Source organism: Pezoporus occidentalis, unplaced genomic scaffold (assembly GCF_034315485.1).
Source record: "Pezoporus occidentalis ecotype Australia unplaced genomic scaffold, CSIRO_AGI_Poc_V1 ctg239, whole genome shotgun sequence".
NCBI lineage: Eukaryota > Metazoa > Chordata > Aves > Psittaciformes > Psittacidae > Pezoporus > Pezoporus occidentalis.
Window position 1 is genome coordinate 610,742 of NW_026914275.1, and position 24,723 is coordinate 635,464.

Genomic DNA, 24,723 nt, shown 5'->3' on the forward strand with positions numbered 1-24,723 from the left:
GGATGCAGGAAAGAAGCTGTGTGAATAAAGCCTCTCCCTGTTAACATTGGCTAGGTCTGCCAGTGGTTACACAGGACCTGACATCACATTCACTGTGAACCAAACCCAAAATGCAATAAGGTCAGAAAAACAGCATCTCCTTCAACTACAGCTTTTTTTGAGTTTCCCTTACCCCACAAAGAAGAAAAATGAGTGCCATGGTTAACACATTTTGAAACGCAGAAAGAAAGTATTATCCATCCAAAACACTGAGTGTGGTGCTTGAATTCATAGTCGGGGCAAGGAAGGGATCAGTTCCCAAGATGATTTTTAACGACACAGAAGACAGTAATCCACACCATTCCCCCTGCTTTCTTTGGAAGCTCCTCAACAAAAAGCTTCTGACACAGATCATTCATGCACTCCTCTGGACAGCAAGCAGTTCCAGTCCAGGCAGAAGCTCAATCACTTCATACCTCCTGAGGACTGGCCAGATAATGGGGTTTTGGTCTAATCCTACTCTACATTCATCTGAACATCATGATGCCATTCACTGCAGCGCAGCGCAAACTGAAGTCGCCCAGAGACCACCTCAGCAAAAGAGCAGATACAATACTGGAAGTCAAGATTAGCATACACTGCAAAATTGTGTCAGAAAGCTGCTCAGTGCACTCCTCTATTACATCTCCCTGGGCAACTAACTTGCTTGTTATGATAAGCATTACAATCCCTTTACCACAAAGCATGATTTAACTAGACAGATAATACAGCATATCTCATTGTGCGTTAATCATCAGTATTTTATGCACACACACTGTATCCTTCTGCCAGAGAATAATTTAAACATTCCTGCTGGTATTACAGCAACTAATACTCTGGAAGTGCTTATAAAAAATCTTAGGAAATTAAGAATTCAGATACACTTCAGTTGAGAAGGAAGGAAGTTATTTGCAGGCAGAGCAACACCTTGCAAGATTCAGACTGAAACAGACTTTTATAGCTGGATATACGATGGAAATACTGACACAACCTGTCCTGTAGTGCAGTTAGCTGTGTGCTGCTGCACACCACGAAGAGTTTTTTGTTTGCCATGTCATCCCTGTGTTTATTTGTAGAGGAAACCTAAACACCAGTTTTATCACACTAGAAAGGTAATGGGAATATTCAAAACATGAAAAGAGTGTTTCAAGTTTCCTCCTTCAACAACACATGCTCTCTTACAGATACTTAGCTTATTAGATTATGGAAGCAGGGACTGTCTCGCACAATGCCAGCTACAGGGTTCAGATGGAGAGCATTAAGAGAGTAAACAACTTAGAACTTGATTATGAATCAGTCGAAATCCACTATCTTTTCTTTCCATAGGTCCAACACAGCAATATTAGGTCACTGTCCCACAGGGATGACAAGGTAAGACCCCCTTGCCAGCACCATGGCTCTCCGCTACATTAATAACTCCTTGCACTCAGCAAGAACTGGATGCACACTGAACTTGAAAAAAACCCACAGACTTCCAAGGAAGGAAGAAAGAAACCCCTTCTATTATAAACATTACTGAAAGGATTTAACAATGCTCAATAAACCAAAAGTAGAAGCAAACATTAAAACTATCTATACAGAAATAACATCTGTGTACATTTTAGATTTGAATGTAATCACGAAAGAAGAATGAGAAATTTAAGTAGCTCCATTATTTGTTTGGTCTCTTAGGACCACACTAATATTTGGCTCCTTTCCCTTCAACATCTTGCATTTATTACTGTTACAGGACAAATGAAAGCTACAGTTTGTTGAACAATAGCTTCCTTTTAATGCTTTCAAGTACATTAAATCTTCTGCATCTTTATGGCTTTTCAAAATAAAGGACAATATATTAATATTTTGCAGCAGTAGAATTTAAATACATACTATTTGCAATTTGATGCCTAGACGACAATGTACACAGCAGGAAAATCACACCCACCTACGCATCTACATGAAAAACAAATGTTAAAATTCAGAGTTCTACGTTTTGGATATGCAACGATCTCTAAATGTATTTGATATGAACAAAGAGAGCTCAAAAAGCAGCATTAAACAAGATCAACAGGTAGATTTTTTAGATCTCCAGATTACTTGAAAAGCACAATGTAAGTGCAAAACAAATTGTGTCAAGTCTGCAAAGACAGAACCTGAAATCGATTCTCATTCATTAAAATGCATTTGAAAATAACTTGTAACTTTCAGTTGAATTTCAATTTTGTGACATTTCACCAATAACAAAGAATATCAAGTATTAGAAGTTTATTTATCCTGAATTATACCGCTGAATGTAGGCCCTTTATCAATACTTTATACTTTTTCCCATATTCTCCTGGTTTTAGAATGGGAGTCTTCCTACACATAAACACAGTCACTCTTGAGAGAGCTGATGAGAAATAGTGCCCTAATACACATAGCAGCAGCCTTGTGGAAGTATGATGTCATAGAAGCACAGAATCACAGAACATTTGGACTGGAAGGGACCTTAAAGCTCATCCAGTTCCAGCCCCCTGCCATGGGCAGGGACACCTTCCACTAGAGCAGGTTGCTCCAAGCCCTGTCCAACCTGGCCTTGAACACTGCCAGGGATGGGGCAGCCACAGCTTCCCTGGGCAATCGGTGCCAGAGTCAGCCTGGAGCTTTCTCTTCTCTATGCTGAACAAGTCAAGCTCTCACCACCTTCTAGCCGACACTACACCAACCCTTGCACAAAGCACTGCAAGCCTGCTCCAAAACATCCTAGGTCAGAAAAAAAACCTGAAAGCTCTCAGAAACTGGGCGAAGTGGATGCTTCTCCTGTTACCTACTCATTTGTAAATGCTTTTAACAAGGCAGAGTGCAAAACAGATTCAAAAGTGAGAAAGCAAAGTAAGTTTTGCAAAGGGGGAAAGGGGAAGCTTGAATTTGCTCACCTTGACAGCAAGGAGGGAGTATGATGCCTTTAGAGCTAATCAGTCCTTCAGAATATAGATCACAGAGGAAAAAAAAAAAAACAACTTTCTACTACTGTGTGGAGGGGCAAGGTGCGTACTTAACCTGACCATGAGCTTGTCTACACTGATAGCATCAGACAGATCCTGTCATGTACTTATTGCTAGAAACTTGTTACTTGAAAAGTAACAAGTCTGTGCCTCCTCCTATGCCCATACCTAATGGCTGTGGACAACATTGATTAATCAGAACTCGCTGAGTAGGACTATTTACAAGCTACTATTAATCATCCTTTAACCTTTTGCTTAGTTCCAAGTGTTAATTTAGGACTATTTTTAACAGAAGAAAACTTAAGAAAAGTTGCAATGGCTTTAAGGAATTCTAGCAGTGAGAACTCATGCAATTTGAGTTTCAGAGCAGTAGACCAACTACTATAATCAGGTAATGCAGGCAAGGCTATGACACATAGGAAAAACCGACTTCCAAATGGTCTGTTGGAGCAGTGACTTCCAATAGCAGCAATAGGATTAAGTACCGTCTAAAAACTTCTATCTTGACATGAAATCTGCCTTATTCGTTGTTTTCTTCCACACAAATCTATTCTTTCAGCCTTGGCACAGCTGGGCTATCATATAGGAAGCAACCACCCCCTCAGCCTGCTGCCCCAGCCAGCAAATCCACACCCTTTGCTGAAGCAAACAGTCTACAATACACCATCTTCTTTCTCTTCTACTTTCTTGTAAACTTACACAGCTTCTTAAACTATACAATCTTGGACAGAGAAAACGGGAGAAAGAACGCAGCCCTAATTTTGGTGAAACTGATGAATATTGAAACCATTAACTTTGGGCTAGTTCGGTATTTGATTCTGGAAGCATCAATAATAGAAATAACATCACCAAGTTTAAAATAGGCTCACTGCTTCATAGACTGGTGATGAAGAGGGTGGAAAAAAGTCAGTAGACACACAGGCTTAATAACAACAGAATGGTCCAATGATAAATAGCAATCTAACTTGCTTTTGAGCTGCTTGCTATTTTTTTTCCAAACTTCTTGTAAATATCATGAATGAGCAGGTAATTAAATTTAGCTGTTTATTATTTCTGCATACTGCCTTTCAGTGCAGTTGTACCTTATTTCATACACTGTAATTAGAGGGTGCAAGCTTTTTAAAGTGAGCAGTCTCAAAACTCAATTAGTTGACCAGCAGAAAGCTGGAGACCAGATGTGGTATTAACCGCTTATGACATCACCGAGCTTCCACTGGAAGATAAATAAAGCAAGTAGTTCTTTGGGGATATTTGTGCAGTAGGAGGCTGATGGACAACTAGCATCACCATGGTAAGATGATCTAGAAGAGGCATAAGAGCCCTGAGGAATATGGCTGGATTTTTTACACAGCTGTGGATATCAGTATTATTCTCCTTCTGCCAAAACAGTATTCCAAAAGATGATCCACATAATTCATATCTGCCAAGTTCAAACCTGACAGCTATTACTTAATAATATCAATTCACAGTTTTAACAGGAGTTGAGCCAAAGTAACTGAAGAATTAACTATGGCTGTCCAACAACATTAGCTTTGCCTTTAATCTGCCTTTACCACGAGTTTATAAATACAGTTTTCTACCTACGAGAGAAAAAAAAAAAAAGCAGTTTTGTATCTGTAGGTAGCTAGGTTCTTCACATAACCAGTTCTTAAGAAGTTTAACAGGCATCAGACTAAGAGCAAAAAAATTATTATCTGATTCATTTTATCAATCACTAACACGGACAGCAACGACTGGAAGCTCCGGTAAATAGGACACAATTCCCAAGATGGATTACAACACAAAGCGCTTGCAAAACAGCTTTGAATGACAACTCTGTAACCAGCAATATTTCTTTCGAGACGGACCCACAGAAGCAGTCTGCATTGCTTAAATTGCTCTGATGTAACTATTATAATAAAGTTTTTGCCACATAAACACAGATATTTGTTGGGTTTTTTCCCAGGCTGTGCACGGCTGCAAGAATCTACAGTGAACTCAGAAGTCATTATTTTCTGTTAGAAAATCAAGAAGCTTTCCAGTACAAATAAACACCAGCTTGAACAATATTTTCTTAAAAATCAACCCTGTATCATCACTTTATGGGATGAGGCAAACCCCCAGAGTCTTTGCAAATAAGGTTCAATATGGTGGGGTACTTTTTGACGTATTTGAGTATTGCTGCAAAAAACAGTCAGCCCCAAACAATGTGTTGGACAGTAATTGAAGACTTGCACAGTGTTAGAAAGAATTTATAATGGGCTCTAAAAAGTGGACTGCCCTCAGCATCATAGAATCCTGGAATGATTTGTGTTGGAAGGAACCTTAAAGCTCACCTAGTTCCAACCAGGTTGTTTCAAGCCTCATCCAGCCTCGCCTTGAACACTGCCAGGGATGGGGTAGCCACAGCTTCTCTGGGCAATCTGTGCCAGTGCCTCAGCACCCAAGTCTGGCTTCTTCAGAACAGATATTTGATATATATATATGGCTGCAATTCCTTTGAAAGAGCAGAATCCTCAGTGCAAAGGTCTGGCACACTATTTTTAACCAATTTTCAAAACACAGCAGTTTGGCTATTAAACTGCAACCATACACTTCTCAAAACTTGCGTGACTGTTACCAAAATACACAGTGAAAGATGAAGTTCAAGGATTAAAACTTCCAGGTAATCTCTTCCATAGATTGCTGGACAGAATAAAAAGGTATTACTTCTCTTTGTATTTCCCAGATTACTTTCATCCCAAGTACTTTTGGAATAAGATAGTGCATATAATATAGTTTCCAGAATTAAAGCAGACTTGTGGAAGAATCTCTTCACAATCACAACTGCAGCATGGGCTGGCTTGAGAGACAGAAGCAGTCATAGATTGAGAGAATCACAGAATTGTTTGGGTTGGTAAGGACCTTAAGATCATCCAGTTCCAACCCCCTGCCATGGGCAGGGACACCTTCCACTAGATCAGGTTGCTCGAACCCCCGGTTCCTCCAACCTGGCCTGTCGTTTATCATATCACTCTGAACGCTCTGGGTCTATACGGAATAAAAAAAAACTCTTAATTGGAATCCATGCCTAGTTAAGGGTGAGAAAACCATGACAACATCTGTAGGACATACACATACAAGTGTTCAGGAGCAAGGAAGTCATTGTAACAATGAACTACAGTCATTGAAAACCAGAAAGGCCAAAAATCGATTAGAGGGGGACACAGCTACTGTACTAGTAAAATGTGGCTATGTCGAGGTATTGTTAGTTTATACTGCTTGAGGAGAGGGACTAATCAAAAAATATTAGGAAAAAACATGGCCAAAAATTGCTTCTGCTGTCTTTCTGCATATGAAAGACCATTGAGAACACAAAAGCTGTACCAGCTGCACTCGGTGCCAGGTACTGATATGAGAAAGGGACAGACGCCATCAGTAGAGAGAGGGCATTTATGTTGGTGGTCTGCACATTTGGCACAATTGCGCTTGGAAAGCTAGTGAGCAAGGCTTGCCAAAACAACTAGAGACATCTCTCTGTTGCTTGACTTACACAGTAACACTGAGGATGAGCCATGAGGCACTAAGCACCAGGACGTTAGCTATGGAAAAGTATAAACTAAAACCATATCTTTAGAAACCAGATGTGACCAGATTAACAAGTACACTCTACAGCTGGTCTCGGGTACACTGCTGCACTGTGTGTTCATATGTCCTGGCAGGGAGACACTTCAAATGTGCTGGAAACTTTAGGACAGGGAAGAAGAAATTAAGGGATTTTATTCATATATCTCTGGTGTATTAAATACTGACAAGAAAGGAAAGTACAAAATAGTTCTAAAGACTTGCATTAGTTAAGAAGAAAGAACCATGAAAATCTCCAAAGTCAATCAAGAGAAAGCAGGAAGATGTGTAACTCTTTTCATTCTTCTGAGAATCTTTTCATTAACAGAAAAGCAACCGGACAGGAGTCTCCAGAGAGAATTTTCTCGACCTTCTGATTAAGGAGTTCAAGTGGCAGTAGGAAAGCTAATACATTTCTTTCAGAAGGTCATGAACTATTTCATGATTTCCAGCTGAATTCATTAGGTGGTCCATTAGACCTGTTTCTAAAAATCTAAGAGAAAAATAGCTACAAAAGACAGGATTAGCTTAACAAAGATGAAACGGGGGGTGTTTTTCATGGGGTTTTTTAGTTCTTGTTTAGGTACCAACGAAGAAATACAAGAAGCTATGTCTGAGTTCCATTAAAGAGCTAAGGTCAAAATTAAGACTGAAAAACATTTCCTTTTTGAAAATCTAGATTAAATCTATATTTATCAACATCTTTAAAACAAAGAAAAGTGTTTATGTAGAGAAGAGCCGTAATGCAACCCAGTGTGTTCAACAATGAAGACTCTAACCCAGAGCTGCCAGCTGGCTTGAGAACCACGGTCTGTGTGCCCATATGCTGAGCTTCAACCCCTCAGCTGCAAAGAAGGAAAAGGATCATTACTCCTCAGGGCATTTGGACACTGAGTGCCAGTCTTCAGAGGCACAGGGTACTTCTAATGTGTTCAAAAGCATAGGCCACAAAACATTTCAGCTCTCTCTTCTGACTCTGGACTGGGTAACACCAACTTCACTGCCTAGAACTGTGAACCTAACTTTGCCCACCCTTCTTTCTCAGGCATAGGGGAGCCTTTGCAAACTAAATGAAGGAAAAGGTAAAAGCCCCATAGTTAAGTCTTGGTGCAGAGACGGTCTTTCATACAAGTAGTCTTCTGCCAGCAATTTAATCAGTGGCTTTTGCTGTTTTCAGACACATGGACAGCTCCTATCCCCCAAAACCACTGACGTGCAAGCATACAGTATCCTTACCCAGATTTCAGCTGAAAATACTCTTGTGGGTATTGTTCCACAGACCAGCTGCAGGCCACTAAATGGTTTATGCATGCGAGAGCCACTGGCATACTAAAAAGCACATAATCATCTAGATTAAAGGTAGAGGTATCAGCCTTTGATAAAAGACGCAGGCTTGAAAAAAAAAAAACTTTTCCTGCACCATCTATTTTTGTCTGACTTCACTTGTAGATTATTTTGCAAACATATTTGATATCATACCAACACAAGGTAATTGAAAGGACATGTTTGCTTGAGGAAACTGACCTTATTCATGGACTTTCTTTACAATCAGAACAGAGTTTCACTAGACTGCTGAAGAAAAATAGCAGAAAAGACTTCATGCCTGATTTCAACAGACACTGGAATCCAAATCACTATAAATTTAGGAAAATATTCTGGGTATTGCCTTTTAAATGCACACACTTACAAAGCCTCTCTCAGTGGAAAAAAATCAAAGGTGGTTCAACACTTAATCCTACAAAAATAGAACTCATTTTTCTTTATAGTGAAGAGCTTCTCAATTTATCTTTAAATTCCTTCAAGAAAAGCGACTGGCATGTGTTCACCATACGGTCAACAATGGCAGACGTACAGATGCTGGTAGTTTGATAGCTAACCAGATGTTTGTGGGGAAAATGCTTCAGTTAGTCCTAAGGGAGAGCACATAAAGCCTGTTAGCACTAATAAATCAACACACCTATTTTTTCTCCTGAAATTCATTCCTTAGAAAATAGATGAAGGTAAGTTTTTCCAGGCACAGGGCACGGCCCAGACACACCAGTGAAGACCAAAGACTAAAGCAAAGGAACTTCTTATGTGCAGAAAATTGTACAAACCCTGATCAAAATAGTAACCATGACACCGTATTTCAACATTGCCACACATAGCCAGATACCTTCCAACATGAGTAGGGCTTCACATGATCACAGAATTTTCTTAGATTAAAGAAGTTGCATAGTTCCAACCCCACACTTGCATAGTCATCCCTTACGTGTACTGTGGTCAGATCACAAAATGTGACAGACTTATTATGCGCACTTGAAGGATCATTCTCCAAAATCAGAGGGTCTCCCACCTCTGCAGGACCTGTCTATTCCTCTATGAGAAAGGTGGATGCAATGGATTTTGTCCATTTTTATGGTATGCTTTTTCTCTAGCCTGCCAGAACTCCTGGAAAATGTTTCTTAAAACCCTCACAGATCTTTTTCGCTTCTCTTGCTGTCTTCCCACAAGAAGAAGCAGTCCTCTCAATCTTTACAAGTGAAACTCATACTTTCAACTTGAGGCCCTGATTCACAAAAGTATTTAAGCAGACTATTTACCTGCTGAGGACCACTGATATTTTCAATTATCTCACTGAGTACAGGCCCCAACAGGGATAAAGGGTAGACTTTTGTAGGAATGCATTAGTTTTTTTGCTACTTTCTCATGTTGCATTATCAAAGCTGTCACTGTGTATTGCTTCCTCTATTGCTTACAGGTATTTGGTACATTACAATGTAGACTTGGTTTGTTTTGGTTAAACATGGATCACTGGTGATGGAAACTCAACTACTGAAATATTATACTTTGAATTGAGAGCTAAACTATCACAGCTGTCATATTGGAGTTTCAATACGCAATGGCTAAAACCTCCCATATATATATGCAGCTTTCATAGGTCAAAGTTTTGCAATCTTTTACTCAACAGCTTAATGAAAACTAAGAGTTGCAAATAAATCAATCTGATAATGAAAGCAAATTAGCCATTATACTACAGCAGAATTCCAACATGAATTAGTGAACTGAGATTGATTGCAGTAATATGATGCTCTCTAATTACAATTCAGAGCTTTCCTTTCCAAGTAGCTTTAGAGGGAGTTTAGCAAACAAGTATTCAGAACCAAAGACAGAGTAGTTACGTACTACTCTCTGAAGCCCCAGAACTGATTCCTCATTTTAGTGCTAATACTAAATACTAGCTAATTCTTTATTTTAAGAAAGACTCTTTGGCATGAAATTTTCTCTGTATAACCCCATAATGGGATCAATACCTTCAGAAGCACTGAAAAAAACGGAAAGGAATAACCATCCTACCAACCAAGGAAATTACTGGTAGACTGAAAATTAGAGGGTAACAGATAAAGTGTAAGAAATCCTGAGCCCTGAAGGAAACCACATTTGCTGCATTTTAGACCCAGTTGAAAAAGGCATTTTGGCATACACTAAGTTTATCCTAGCTCTCCAATACAGCCCTTCATCCACAAAATCCCCATAGATCTTCAGTGCACACTTAAGTTTTCTGCCAGGAAAGTGGATTTGTGAAATTGGGCCTTAAATGTCTCACAATCACTTGAATTCTGTAAGGCCATTTCAACCCCTCTGACAAACCTCCCGCTGCCTTGTTCCACAAATGTCAAATTGTGAAGAGTTTTCTCTTGTCTTTCAGATCAATCTTGCATAATGACACTCTTCATAAGATGATGGAAAAAAATGTTGACTTGATCAATCTGTTCTGGGAAAGGTTATAAGTTATCTCCTTATGAATAGACTATTTCAGTCGGAAGGGACCTACAACAGTCACTTCGTCCAACTGCCAAGTCAAAGCATGTTCTTAAGGGCACTGTCCAAAAGCCTCTGAAACACTGAGATGCTTAGGGCATCAACCACCTCTCTAGGAAGTGTGTTTTAGTGTTTGACCAACTTCCAGGTAAAGAAATGCTTCCTAACACCCAGTCTAAATCTCCTCTGGTGCAGCTCTGAACCAGTATTCTGCCCTGAGGTAATATTCTCCTATCTTATGGAAATACCATGCCCTAACACTTCTTTATTTTGCTTACACTCTGCATTTCAACATCTGCAAACACATTCTCTGGCCTGCCTGTGCCACTTCACTCAATGCCTAAACAACCTCTAAGTTTTAGGACATCGTGATCAACACATTCAAGTTTGCCACATTTCACCAGAGATGTTATCTGTAACTAACTGCAAATTTCCTTATAAATTTCTGTTCAATAGTTTTCACTTGAAGACCTACTACACATCTCATAGTATCATAGAACAGTCTGGGTGAGAAGGGACCTTCGAAGTTCCTCTACTCCAACCCGTTGCAATGAGCAAGGACATCTTCAACTAGAACAGGTTGCCCACAACCACATCTGGCCTGGCCTTGAATGTCTCCAGGGATGGTGCACCCACCACCTCTCTGGGCAACAGGTTGGCCAGGATTTTACCATCCTCATTGTAAAAAGTTTCTTCCTCATGTCCAGCCTGAATCTCTCCTCTTTCAGTTTAAAACCATCACCCCTTGTCCTATTGCAAGAGGCCCTGCTAAAAAGTCTCTCCCCATCTGTCTTTTAGGCCCTTTTGTTCTTGGTTCTGAGCAGTGTTATGAGTAGAAGCAGGGTCCAGAGCTGAACCCTGCCAACCAACTAAAAGAGCTGTTACAACATCGATGTCTCTGGGATAGCATTATTCCTACAGACATGTCTCACCTCGAACAAAGTTTAAAGGGGGCTAGATGTGACTGAACCAAGTAAGGAACAGGAAGAACCCTAAGAAAACTTATTCAAGCCAGAAAAGGAAATTACTTTAAAAATCCTAGTCAGGCTCCACTCCTGTTCTTCCTTTCCGCAATGCTGCCCTGGCCATGACTCTGGCGGGAGGCCAGAGAAAGAAGCCTCCTGCTCAGGGCAGAGGTCCCATACTAAGCAGCTCCCTTTTTGATTTCTTAACCCTCATACACCAGAAACACAGGTTTCATTATGGGGCAGGTTAAGAATAGATGTCCTGTTACAGGCATCTTTTAAATGAGAATGTTTAGAGAAACAGATATGCAAACACTTGGAAAAACTTCCCCATCCTAATGGAGGAAAGGTCTGTAAGAACCAAGAGCTTTCCAATTCAAGACACTGTCAAAGCATCCCTGAAATGGAAATTCACTGATGCTGAAAAGCCAGCACTGTAATAGAGTGAGGCACAACTAGAAAGAACACACCAAACAGTAATTTAGCAAAGATTAACAGAGCAAGAGACACGGCCATTAAAATAAAAGTGGCATCAAGTGAAGGGGTTTCCAAATTTATAGGATATGACCTTGCGGACTGGTTTTTAATCTTATCTTCAGAGACGAGGTGTAGGAGATTTGCTGCTTGGGGAATTTCAACATGATGATGGAAGCAGAGAGCTCAGCATGGCAAAGGAGAAATTCATAGGAGCCCTTAATCTGATTCTGAGCCAAACAGAATATATCAGTATTTACAAGCCTTATGAAGTTTCAAGTTGTTGAATATACTTTAGGTAATAGTGATTCTTACGGCAGGTTCAAGAATATTATGTATTTCTCTACAGTATCTGAGCATTAATTCGCCAATCCTGATTACACTGTTGACATACAGTGAATTTCACACTGGCCAAGACAAACATCCATCTCCATCTTCCTAGAGACAAAAGGCCTGATATTACAATGGGACCTTGAAGTATGCAAAAGTATATACCCACTGGTCTCCCAAATCTGACATTTTATTTTCCAGAAAGCTGCTAAAATATCACAGAAATATCCAGAGAACGTTCCAAAATTAACTTTGGATCTTGTGGTCAACTGGGACGGATATCATGGACTTGTAGGACAGAAAGCAGTCGTCATGAAGGGAACTGCCATGTAGGAAAAGTTGGAAGTTGATCCAGCCCCAGGTCTAATAGCACAAAATAGTTAGCATCAGATGCTTCCCACCAAGCTCTATGAAGCCCACCAGCTGACAGCTCAGGGTATAGAATAACATGCCCATGGGACCTGCCCAATCTCCCACAAGTCTTTCCTGTCTTTAATATACCACAAGAATTTCTTGTTGTTTGTTTTTAGGTCTTTGACTCTTTGCTCTTCAAATTCCATTTTAGGCTCTTCAGTTTCCTTCTCACACAGCCCACTCTGGACTGTGTCTCTGTTTCAGGATTCACTGGTATTGGATTTCCAGTTTCTGACAGCTATTCCTTTTGCTCAAATAACCTCCTGAACTTTGTGTTTAAGCATATGGATTCACTTGCCTTTCGGCTCCCTTTCTTAAATGGTGCTATTCCTATTTGCAGTGACAGACTGTGGTGTGCATAAGTAGCTACTATGTCTACACTAAGATTTAAATTTCTATGCTTAATCACAGCCATATATTTAAACAGTGTTCACATTGTTCCACAGTCAAGAGGGGGGACCCCAAGCACCTTGGTCATTGTTTTCCAATCTCTATAATCTAGGTTGAACTTCAGCTGTAAAACTCTACTGTATGAGACAACATGCACATTTCAATTCAAGTCTACATAAACCAGACCCAGTCTTCATCTAACTAAAGCAATTACACTAGACAAGTAATATTAAGATTTCTGAATCAAATATAGCAATCAGTAGCATATAAATATCTGTCTGTTAACACATGTATAAGCAGTTGGTTTTTTAGCTACATATACTTGTGTAAGAGTGCAATAGCTAAACTTTCAAAGAGCCCTGGGCTCAGAAAACAGTAGCAGCATTGGAAATTAACATTTTTAAGCAAGATTTGCCATTAAGATCCCAGAAGTTTGCAGATAAGTGACAAATACAACTTAAAAAACTTCCTACTTCCTGAAATGTTGGCGTACCTCTCAGCCCACAGTACCCAAACATGTGGGACTTATTTCCCATTTCAACTAACCTGACAAAACAAAGCCAAAATTAATGACAGACTGATTCCCTTGCTATAAAAATCATTCTATTCCTTTCAGAGGGGCAGCTCAGAGTAATATCCTTCTTCAACTAAAAGCATTAAAATTTGTCCCCCAGTGAGATGCTCTGCTGCATGGTGTCATGGTTTCTCTCTCAATCAATAAACACATCATCCACAGATTAATGACAAAAGTAAATTGCCATGTATCATTCCTTTTACATCTTCAGTATCCTCCATGGATTTGCCGCCTTCAGCCTTTCCTTCATTCTTCCAGACCATTCATCATGCTCTTTCCCACTCTAACTCTCTATCTCCTTATCCCAGAAAATGTCTTTCATCTCTGTTGCAGTCAAATTTTGGAACAGCTTTCTTAACTCTACTAATCCCTGTCTCAAGACCATTCTTCTTATAGCCATATGGCCTCCTGAAGTCTTTCTCTACCAGAACACAATTCCCTTCTCACTTCCTTGAAACATTCATCCTGAAATTTTGACATTTCACATTCCTTTGTGTTTTGCTACTGAATAACAGAGAAGTTACAAATACAAAAGAAAGAGTTAAATACTGGGTTCATACTGCTTAACCAACCGAGCTACACAGCTGCAATTAGACTGAAATGCACTAAATAGGGATTCAACATTTTGCATGAAACTTGTAAGTATAAAGGTAATTTACCATGCTATCTTTTAAATGCACTTTGCTTTTGAAAGGAATTTTTAATGCAGTAATCACTACATAAATCATGCAAAAAGTTTGAAATTAAGTTCCTCAACATGCAAGGAAATAGTAAAATCCCATTTGATAGCAACATTATAATACCCTTTTACCATTAGTGAAATCTGATAGATGCTCAGTAATCTATGTAATACTGGTTCTTGTTAAAAATACTAAATGCTAAAAATATTAAACGAAGTGGTACTGCCCATTTCAGTCCAACACACATGACAATGTAGCAGGGAAGGGCACCACAGTCATATCAAGGATGCAAACTCATGGAAGCCCATCCATTTTTCTACTCTCCATTAGTAGCTACCTCTGAAAAAAACATTTTTCCTACAACTGAGTGCTGTTTCCAGAAGAAACCACTACAGTTCCCTGCTAAACACAAGCATGACAAAGTTCTACAGTGATTAATACATTAATACATCTACAGCGATTAAATCATCATACTGTAAAAAGGAAGGCTCTTCTGTTGAAAGACTATCACACCTATCCCAGGGACATAAAACGTCTCATATTGCCTAGCTCAGATGGAACACTGTCATACAAGCCCTTGGCAGACTGGAAGGGGAAACAGAGGCAGAGGCTCCCAGACTAAGAGCTAAGGCCAGTTCCTGGTCAGAAATACTTCAGTAAGCATAGAACAGCACCAGTGTTCTGTATGGTCTCAACACAGTAACACCTACAGCCATATTTTATGTATGATGTACCTTGAATACCTACAATCAGTTTCTCAGGAGCACAGAACTTATGGAATAGACACTTAAAAAGTCTCTGGAAAGAACATTCTTGAGGTGCCTTTGAAAAAACACCTTCTGCAGTTGAAGTTTTTAAGTAGTTATTGGCTTGTTAATAATATATGGAATTTATGCACACACTATCACACACGTTGCTACTATGGTATTACATAGTGATCAAGCTACATATGTATCATAATTCCAACCTACAGACTGCAGGGTACTTTCACAATCTTAAATACTGCCCAATTATAATTGTTTTCAGGAAAATCAAGGGCTTTTAAGCCTATTCATATACAAGGGACAGGGGTAAGTAGGATGTCCAAGAGAGCGTGGTAGCAAACCTGGGTTTTTTTTCTATATACCTTCTAGCTGTTTCCCAGCAGGACATGGTCTCCCTTCTTAGACCTTACATGATCTTTAAGGTCCCTTCCAACCTAACCAAATCTATGATTCCATTAGGGATAGGACAAGGGGGAATGGCTTAAAACTGATGAGGGGAGATTGAGATTAAACATTAAGAATAAAATTTCCCCTGTGAGGGTGCTGAGGCGCTGGCACAGGTTGCCCAGAGAAGCTGTGGCTCCCCCATCCCTGGCAGTTGGCCAGCTGGCCCAAGCCAGGTTTGGGTGGGGCCTGAAGCAATCTGGTCTAGTGGAAGGCATCCCTGCCCATGGCAGGGGGTTGGAACTGGATGAGCTTTAAGGTCCCTTCTGACACAAACCATTCTATGAGTCTATGATTCTTTCAGGAAACACTTTGCAGAGAGGCATTGCTGGAACATCAGTCAGAACTTTTTCTGCCAGCATGGTGGGTAACAATCTTATTCTCCTTTTTCTGTGGCTAGACCAGCTGCAAAATTCACATTTATTTCAAAGAAAGAAGCAAATTTCAACCTTTTGAAGTGTCCAATTAAAAGATCATTGAAATCAGATGCTGGAATGCCATTCACACATCTTCCCCTAGATATTTCCTTCTCTTCTTTTTTAGAAGTCTAAGAGTTACAGATTACTCCAGACTTCACATACACCCCACTTACATCTGGTAGATGTAGCATACTTTTCTTCAGTTGCTAAGAACAGATGTATTGCATCTCAGAGCTCCTACAGATGTGCAGCTATGCCATGTGCAATAATCCATCACTTGCAGGAAACACTGCACTTAGTGCTGCTCTGCTGAGCAGAAAGGCTAAAACTCCTGAGAAGCATTCTAAAATTATTCTAAAATCATTGCTCTACAGCTGGTTTGGACATCTATAATAAATATTTCCCAAAATATTCAGGACTCCAGGAACAGGACATTTGTTTCCATACACAGAAAAACAGAAGCGTTAGCTTTGAGTTCAGCCCCAGAGTTCAAACATCATCATCATTCTCAAGAATTGATAAGAAATCAAAACTAGCTTTCTAACAATACTCCTTTTCCTAAGGTATGCCTTGAAATATTCATTCAAAAACAGAGAACTAGACTGATCTTCTCCCACAGGAACCATACAAATCAGGTGGTAGCATTGGGATGAATATGGTTTTCTATTATGGGAGCTCCTAACTGCCACCAGGACGTTACAGAACTGTGTGAAAGGAGTCGGCCAAAATGAGCTTTATTAGCATATGAGCTTGAAACTTTTTGCCCTTCAGAATTATCAGAGACAGTGAACAATAAAAAAACCTGATAACACAAATTATTCTCTGCTGCTAATGTCAAATGAGGTTTTCTAAAATAGAGAAAAAGCAGCAAGAAAGGATATAGAAGACACTTAAGAAGCACCATCACAGAATAAGTTTTCATGTACAATCAACTAATTCTAATCCTTTGCCTCTTCAAAGAGCACAGTCTAATACAGGAACGAGGTCACAGACCCTTTCACGTTACCCAGAGTGAAGCAAGCATATCAAAAGAAGCAGATATCACTAGCAGGGCATTTCCAAAGATTCCCATTACTGTGACCACATCTGTACTTGATTGACTTGAAATACAAGGAATAAGGAAGTATCAAATTCTTATCTGGCCACACTGAGTATCAGCTAGCATTTTATGAGGTGTTTGTTATCTGTGTTGGCAGAATGTAAAACCTATTGCCTGCAGAAGTGTTTTCACATTGTAGTCATACACAGTTCCACTATTACTTACAAATTTCTATTATCTTCCTTAGTTCCTCTGATACAGAGTTATACCTTGAGGAACAGAGCTTCCATTTCTTTAAAGCATGGGTAAAACACATCTTTTTCATCTCTTAGCTCAAGTCTCCTCTACTGTATAACAAAAGCCTTTATACTCAAATGTTGACTGTTGGTCTTATGCAGGAAATTAATAAACAACTGACAAGTTAACGATGTTCATTTACTCTAAACAATATAATACTTCATATTATACAGTCCCAAACAGTAACATAAAAAAGCAATCTTAATTAAGCAATTAAAAAGATGAGCCATTAAGAATTACTTGAGAAATAAAGCAAGCTTCATATATTGATGGTTAGCCTTACTAAAGCCAAAGGGACTACCCATATGTACACAATTGAATACATTTCTGAGGACCTCTGTGATTTAGATTTCTACAGCATACACCGAAGATACAAAACTTGAGGTCAATTTGTCCTTAAAACGCTTGAAAACCTACTGTGATTTCCCTGGAATCAGCTACTGAATAGATATGAAATGGTACTCTGAGCTTTCCTATTTTTGCTTCAGCCTTATTCCCCTCCCACCAGCTTCCTGACAGGTGAGATATTTTCCCACTGACAGGCTAGCAATTAACCTGCTGCCACAAAAGAATAGCAAAGAGTAAAAAAAACCCAGTGAAAAATGAAAGATTCATTATAGGTATTGCAGGAAAATCGAGTAACAGAATTGTTTCAGTTGAGGTTCTTTTCCCTAGGGTCACATAGTCTCTCCTGTACAAATGTACAGTGTTGTTCAGTTATTACTTCAATTTCAGGATTTAATTTCCTCCTCAGCACTAGAGATGCATGTAGGAAGGAAAGCAAAGAATGAGAAACTGAAATCACAAAAAGTCACTCACAAATCCTGTGCTTTACCTTAGCTGATGAAGCTGACAAGGCTTCAGCTACTTCTCCCTCTCTCCAAGTTAAACTGAGCCAGTTTTAAAACACTGGTTCATCTTTTTCTCCTCATAAAACTGAGTGGTTGGTGTTGGGTGTTGATTGTTTTAATTTCTCACTGACATGTTCTGCCTCCTCAATGACAATTAAAGCTCAAAATATTTCATAAGCTTTCAACAGAAGTTATTTTGGCTTTGCAAACGCTTCTGTTTATTAACATCTCACACAGAAAACACCACTTTTACATTTTGATTTAAATGCCACTGTTCACTGAAAAAAAAATATTTTGACAAAAAACCTTAATGCAATTTGTCACTCCTCCTACACTTTCTTATTCCTGGAAATAACTTTTTCTTCTGCATGAAGCCTGCCATCCAAATACCACAAAGGCTTTCCAAACAGAAGGATGGTATTTGCCTGCTGTGCTGTGTTACCAGTGAAGGACAGCTGTCTATATGCACAGAATCAGAGAATCACAGGATGGTTTGGGTTGGAAGGGACCTTAAAGCTCATGAAGCTCCAACCCCCTGCCACGGGCAGGGACACCTTCCACTAGAGCAGGTTGCTCAAAGCCCCATCCAATCTGGCCTTGTTACTACCAGTACTTTTTTGCTCCTGAGTAGGAAATCTAAATGCAGACCTTATAGTGTTATTTTGGACTTGGTTTTAGGCTGCTATGATAAAAATCCCATTAGAGAAGTTACTTTGCATAACTACAAGCAGGCAATACAAAGCAAGCAAACAAATCTTTACACATTCAGGCACATAAGTACTTGCAAAGAAACAAGTACATTTCAAAAAACTGCTTGGTTCATTTTCCCAGCTTCTGATGTAACACAAAGGACATTTCCAGGAGTTTTGAACACTAAGCGAGTTTGTTACCTGGGGCCAGCCTGGATGTGGTTCTGAGCAACCTGATCTAGTTGAAGATGTTCCTGCTCATTTCAGGGGGTTTGACTAGATGAGCTTTGAAGGTCCCTTCCAAACCAAACTATTCTATGATGCCATACCCAAAGTCTTGAGCAATGTCCAAATCCCAAAGAAAGACAAAGGCCTGCGCATCTCAGGAAGGGCAAGAGAGCAAGAACTTGAGGAAACTCAGGGCTGCACCAAGCCAAGAATCTGGCAGAGGCAGCTCACATGGATACCAAGTGATCTAGAGGTGGGAAGTATGGGGAACCAAAATGCAACCCCTAAAAAAGCAGAGGCCAGCCTGGTACCAGGAAATGACTGCTCAAGCATAGCCTGATAAGGACTAATGTGTGTCATGAAATCACTTCCCAGTGAGTGACGGTAATAGCCACAGGTAAAACAACACTTTTGATTCTCTTAGTAGTCACACGGACATTCACATCAAATGTTCTTCCCCATGTCATTTAGTGGCTATATTGCAATTGGATTTCTGGATTACAGCTGTGGGAGTTTAGGATAGTTGATCCTACTTTAGCGATGCTACCAAGGAAGACAGCTAAGCAGTTCTAATTAATTTGTCTTAAGCATGCAGAAATGTATTTTGAAAAAGTACTTTGGGTTTGAAAGAAACCAAATATTTTGACTGGTTAAGAAGTAACTTTTATCACCCAAAAGACCACAGAAAATGTTCTGAAGTACAGGGATTTACGAGCACTTTAAATATTTTATTAACTGGTGTGTTTTTCACACTAGAGAGCTAGCCTAAGGAAAATTAGGGAACTAAAGTACTTTCTAAGCACCCTTGAATGAAAAAGGAAGGAAGGAAAATAATACTGAAGCATCTCCCAGAAAAGTATTTTAATTCTAATGAAAGAACACATTAATCTATAAAAATTGCATGCCTTCTATGGTTTTCATGCATTTCTCTTGAAGATGAAGCTCCGTTGCTGTATTTTAACAGGGTAAGTAAAGGGCTTGGTTTTAATTACGGTGAATATTGGCCATCTGTTGTGTAACTCCAAGAGCAATTAGAAGAACAATGTCTAATTTGATCAACCTCAACCAGCCAGGTTAATCTATGAAAGGTTCCAAACAAATGTATAATCTTTTCTAATCACTATTAAATTAACTGAACTAATCCAATTGGATGAATATAGTGTTCTTACACCACCATATTTGTTTTGAGCAGTCTACTATTAAAAAAATATATAAAATCCTTTACAATCCATATTGAATTACTTTAAGAAAAGGCTTTCCAAGTGTTTCATGGAAAAGAATTCTTTAGCAGAGAACACCCATTTCCCCTTTGGTCCTCCACTGAAGAGTGGTTAAACTTCACTATGGGAAACAAAAATGATTCTGGTGTTACAGGGACCTGTAAATGCTTTAATTTTGCATCAAGACATCTGAGAAAGGGGGATTCAAATACAATGATTCATATCTCCCACGTATAGATTTTTGAAACTACAAAGCAGGCACCCACACATTACCTACTGGTATTTGTTGAGCAAACTAATAAGACCATATGGCTTATCCAATTCCAGGGGGTCTTTAACCCTCCAAAAAGGTGAAATAGAAGAATAGGACCTCCCTCCCATCTGTAGTTGACCCATTCATTAGTACTGGGAGGAAAAACACAACCCAAAACAAGCCACATACACTGCAAGTGCCTCCCCAGCAACAGTCCTTCAGTCAGGTCCACATCCTATTTTCTCTTTTTCATAGCAACGTCGGATGAAGGTAAGTCACATTCACACAATGAGTCTGGCGAGAAGGAAATGGAATTTATCTCCTTGGAAAATTAAACTGGAAATGGAAATGAAAATAGTTTACAAAGATGACGCTGCTGAGTGCACTTGAAAAGAGAATGCCATGCTACCTGCTTTGACTTGTCTGCTCCTTTGATGTCCACTGTGGTACCATAACCAAAGGAATACAGTGGGCATTAGTGACTGAAATTCACAGATCTGACAGTTTTGTTTACTGCTATCAAGCTAGCTGATTAGAACAACATTGAAGACCTTGTTGTGTGTAAAGCAAGTACAAGCAGAAGGAGACTGCAAACCTTTTTAACACATGCTATTTTGCAATTGAATTTAAAAACTTCATTAGAACTTAAGAGATTTGTCCAAACTTTTTCTTTGGGATTATTTAGAAGCTGACTAACAGAACCAGATACTTAAGTCTCTTGGGCCCTTCTGAAAATACTCCACATTTAATGATTAATACTATACAGACCTCACCTTTCACACAATCTCGTCCTCCGTAAATTACCACGTGAGCCAGACTCCATTAGAACAACTGCTTGGCTGTCTTTTTTGGTAGTATCACTAAAGGACGGTCAGCTATCCTAAGTTCACAGAGCTGTAACCCAGAAGGGCCAATTGCAATTGTGTATCTAAACTCAAGGGCTCCACAGTCCCCTCAGCATGTGGTTCATCCCCAGATTGCCCAGCACTGGGTGAAGCAGCCATTCAGCCAGCCCATAGCACATATCCCACTGGAGCAAAGACTGCCTTCCAGCTATCAGAGCTTAGTGTGAACCCCCACCACTCCTCTGAACTAGACTATAAGCCTACACACTTTAGGACTGTTATCTTGATAAGGCCACTTGCACCTTAACTTGTACTACAGAGGAGGGTCCCCTTCTTTTGCTTGTTATTTTAGATTAATAATCCATTTCCTCAAAGTGTATCTGGCAGACTTCTCCAAACTGAGTCCTGAAGGATTAATCCTTCACCAATATGAAAAATAGGTACCTAAATAATTTGATTAGGCCCAAGAAGCATATCCAATAGCTTTGAGACTCCTCTCAACATTATGTAGATCCATCTAGCTCTGGGTAAGCAACAGGAATGTAAAGATCTGAGGCAGAGTATAATATGTTCCTATTGTGTTCTGGTTTCAGCTGAGATAGTTATTTTTCTCCCTAGCTGCAGTAGAGTGCTTTGTTTTGATTTTAGTCTGGGAATAATGCTGATAACACACCAATGTTTCAGTTGTTGCTCAGCAGCACTTACCCTAAAATCAAGGACTCCTCAGTCTCTCATGTTCTGCCAGTGAGGTTGGGAGGGAGCAGAGACATGACACCTGACCCAAACTAACCAAAGGGATATTCCATACCACAGCACATCATGCCCACTATAGAAACTGGAGGAACAGGCCGTGGGAGAATTGTCTGGGAGCCACAGAACACTGCTTGGGGCTGGGTACTGGTCAGTGGGAGATGAGCAACTGTACTGTGCATCGCTTGGGTTCCTTTAGGTTTTTTCCTCTCCCTTTTTGTTATCCCCCTTTCCATAATCATCATTATTATTGTGTTTTATTTCAATTATTAAACTGTTCTTATCTCAACCCACAGGTTTTCCCTTTTTTCCAGTTCTCTCTCCATCACAGGGCAGAGAGTGAGCAAGAGGCTGTGTGCCAGTAAGCTGCCAGATGGGCTTAAACCATGACATGTTGTAAACCTGATACCACCCAGCACAGATGTGAAATACTGCCAAATTCAAGTTCTTCTGGGAACCCATTAGTCTTGGTATTTTCTTAAGTTTACCAGATTTTAACTGTGCAATCTTAGTACTGTGTTAACATAGCTTACCTGTCTCTATTACAGATGGTATACTCCTTAATGGGGAGATACACTGAAAAAAGCTTTTATTACATTTAAAAACTCACCATGGTCAGAGCACTTCACAAAGTCATTTCAAATACATCTTAGACCTCAGCATGACCCATTTCCAACAGATCCACATAAAAAACAAACTTTTCATTTCCTCCTCCAAAATTTCTCAGCATTGTATCATTCTTTCCCATCACCAACAAGCAGCAAATCTTTTAACACAAATGACCTAGAGGGTTCTAGAACATTTCTTATAAGTTACTTAATAAAAATGTTTCATTTACAAGTGTCAAGAGAACCGTATGTTGATAGCCCTGAAAAAAGGGTTAAAATGCAACTTGGATTCCCTAAGGGTTTACATTGAAAGATCAACATAAATATTAATAAAGACCCCAATTTAACACACACTCAAAGTAGGTTATAAATAAAAGTTTTTGAGACAGAAAAATAGTAGTTCTGTGAATGGAAAAGGGGAGATTTTGAAAGATGCGGCAGTTAAATAAAACGTACTGGAAGCTTGCCCAGTTTAAAAACATTTTTCAGTTGTACTGTTTCTAAAGTACAATATAAACAAATCCATTCTAATTAAAATGACTGCACTGACAAAGCACAATTAATTCAGCTGCATCTTGGACAAAGATGACACTTTTCTATGCATCATAATCTCATCTCTTTTCTCTATAATTAAACAAGACAAAATCTGAATGTACCTTTAAAGCTTGGGCACAAGTTTGCAGTGGTAGCAAAGCTGCATGGCAGCATTGATTTCCATGGTGCAAGGCTGATTCGCACTAGCTGAGGGTCTGGCTTTTGGCCAGAAGCTCCATTAAGCTGGTACATGACAGATACTTTGTGGGGACAGCCATTCCACTAGTTCCCTTTCCTACCACCTCCTCCTATAAATTCAGACACCTCTGGACATGACTCAGACTGCAGTGCTTATTTGCACACCTCAATGCTGAATGCAGAAAACTGATTACTAAATTCAACACAGTTTCCCTCACTATGCACTGTGTCTTGGGTTTGAATTATTCCCCCTCACCCTCCAAATGTTAGGACATTGACAGAATCCACAATTCAAGAAGTACAGCAGATGGCCTGTTTGAAAGAATATCGTTGTAGGCTACATACCCATGTCACACAGTGATCGCATGCCCACGAGCAGCTATGTGATCCTTCCACATTGTGACACACTGCTCATTTCAGGCTCCTCACTACAACACTGTTCACATTATCACATTCGACAGCATGATACTAGGCAAATCACTTTGCAGTGTCATCAAATGGTATAGCAGAAAGTGAGTATTTATTCTGGCCAAACTGAAAACCAGTATAATGAAATGCTGTTCATTTTTTAGCCAGGAATGCTTCCAGGACATGAAGGTCTGCTGACAGGTGTCTGAAAGGAGGCTCAAAGGATGTACCAATTTCACATGATAAGTCAAGTAAGCTGAGGGAATCAAGGACTTCACCCCAAATAGCATCTTTTACAGAAATAAATAATGAGACCTGCATGGATTAAAGACAATTTTTCCACAATGATCTCAGCTGCCTGACCTTTGACGATTCATCAAAATCCGTGTCTACTTAACTCTATAACCTTTAGATTCATAAGCTTCCTATGCATATGGCTTGTGTGCAATCATCCTAATTTTTTAATATCTAACCATTCCTAATTAATTGCCAGCCTTCGTAGCAATGAACAACAACCTTGCAAATGCTATGAAGAGCACATCACCACCAAATCTATACACACACAGATTTAAAGGTATGAATTTTATGCTCCTTTCCATAGTCTGCAGCAACAGTGCTGAAGTCTGTGCCATTAACACACAGGTCTATGGATGATGCTGTATAGGCTGAGAGTTGGAGTTGTTACAAGGACAGAAATAGCAGAGGAAACAATGAAGGAGACTGACAGAGCTATGGAAGCAGAAAGTGAGAGAGGATAGAAGAAATAGCCAAAAACTAGAGCATGTTTTCTTACTAGGGGGTAATAAGGCAGACAGCACTATATTTAATCTATGCACACACAACATATCCTTGGCAGGCATCCACTGCAAGAAGCGAAGCCTAAAACAAACTAAACTCTTCTCAGCAAGGCCATAAAGTTGGAAGAATTCAGGTATTCGCCACAAAGAAAGCTATTAGAAAGTCGTGATATAATCTTGATGAAAGA

At 39.6% G+C, this 24,723-nt stretch overlaps 1 protein-coding gene across 6 annotated transcripts in view; it reads right to left on the reverse strand.

The window, feature by feature from the left end:
• LOC134165373 (glypican-5-like) overlaps nucleotides 1-24,723 on the reverse strand; it is a 391,916-nt gene that overhangs the window by 269,585 nt on the left and 97,608 nt on the right. The window lies entirely within an intron of this gene.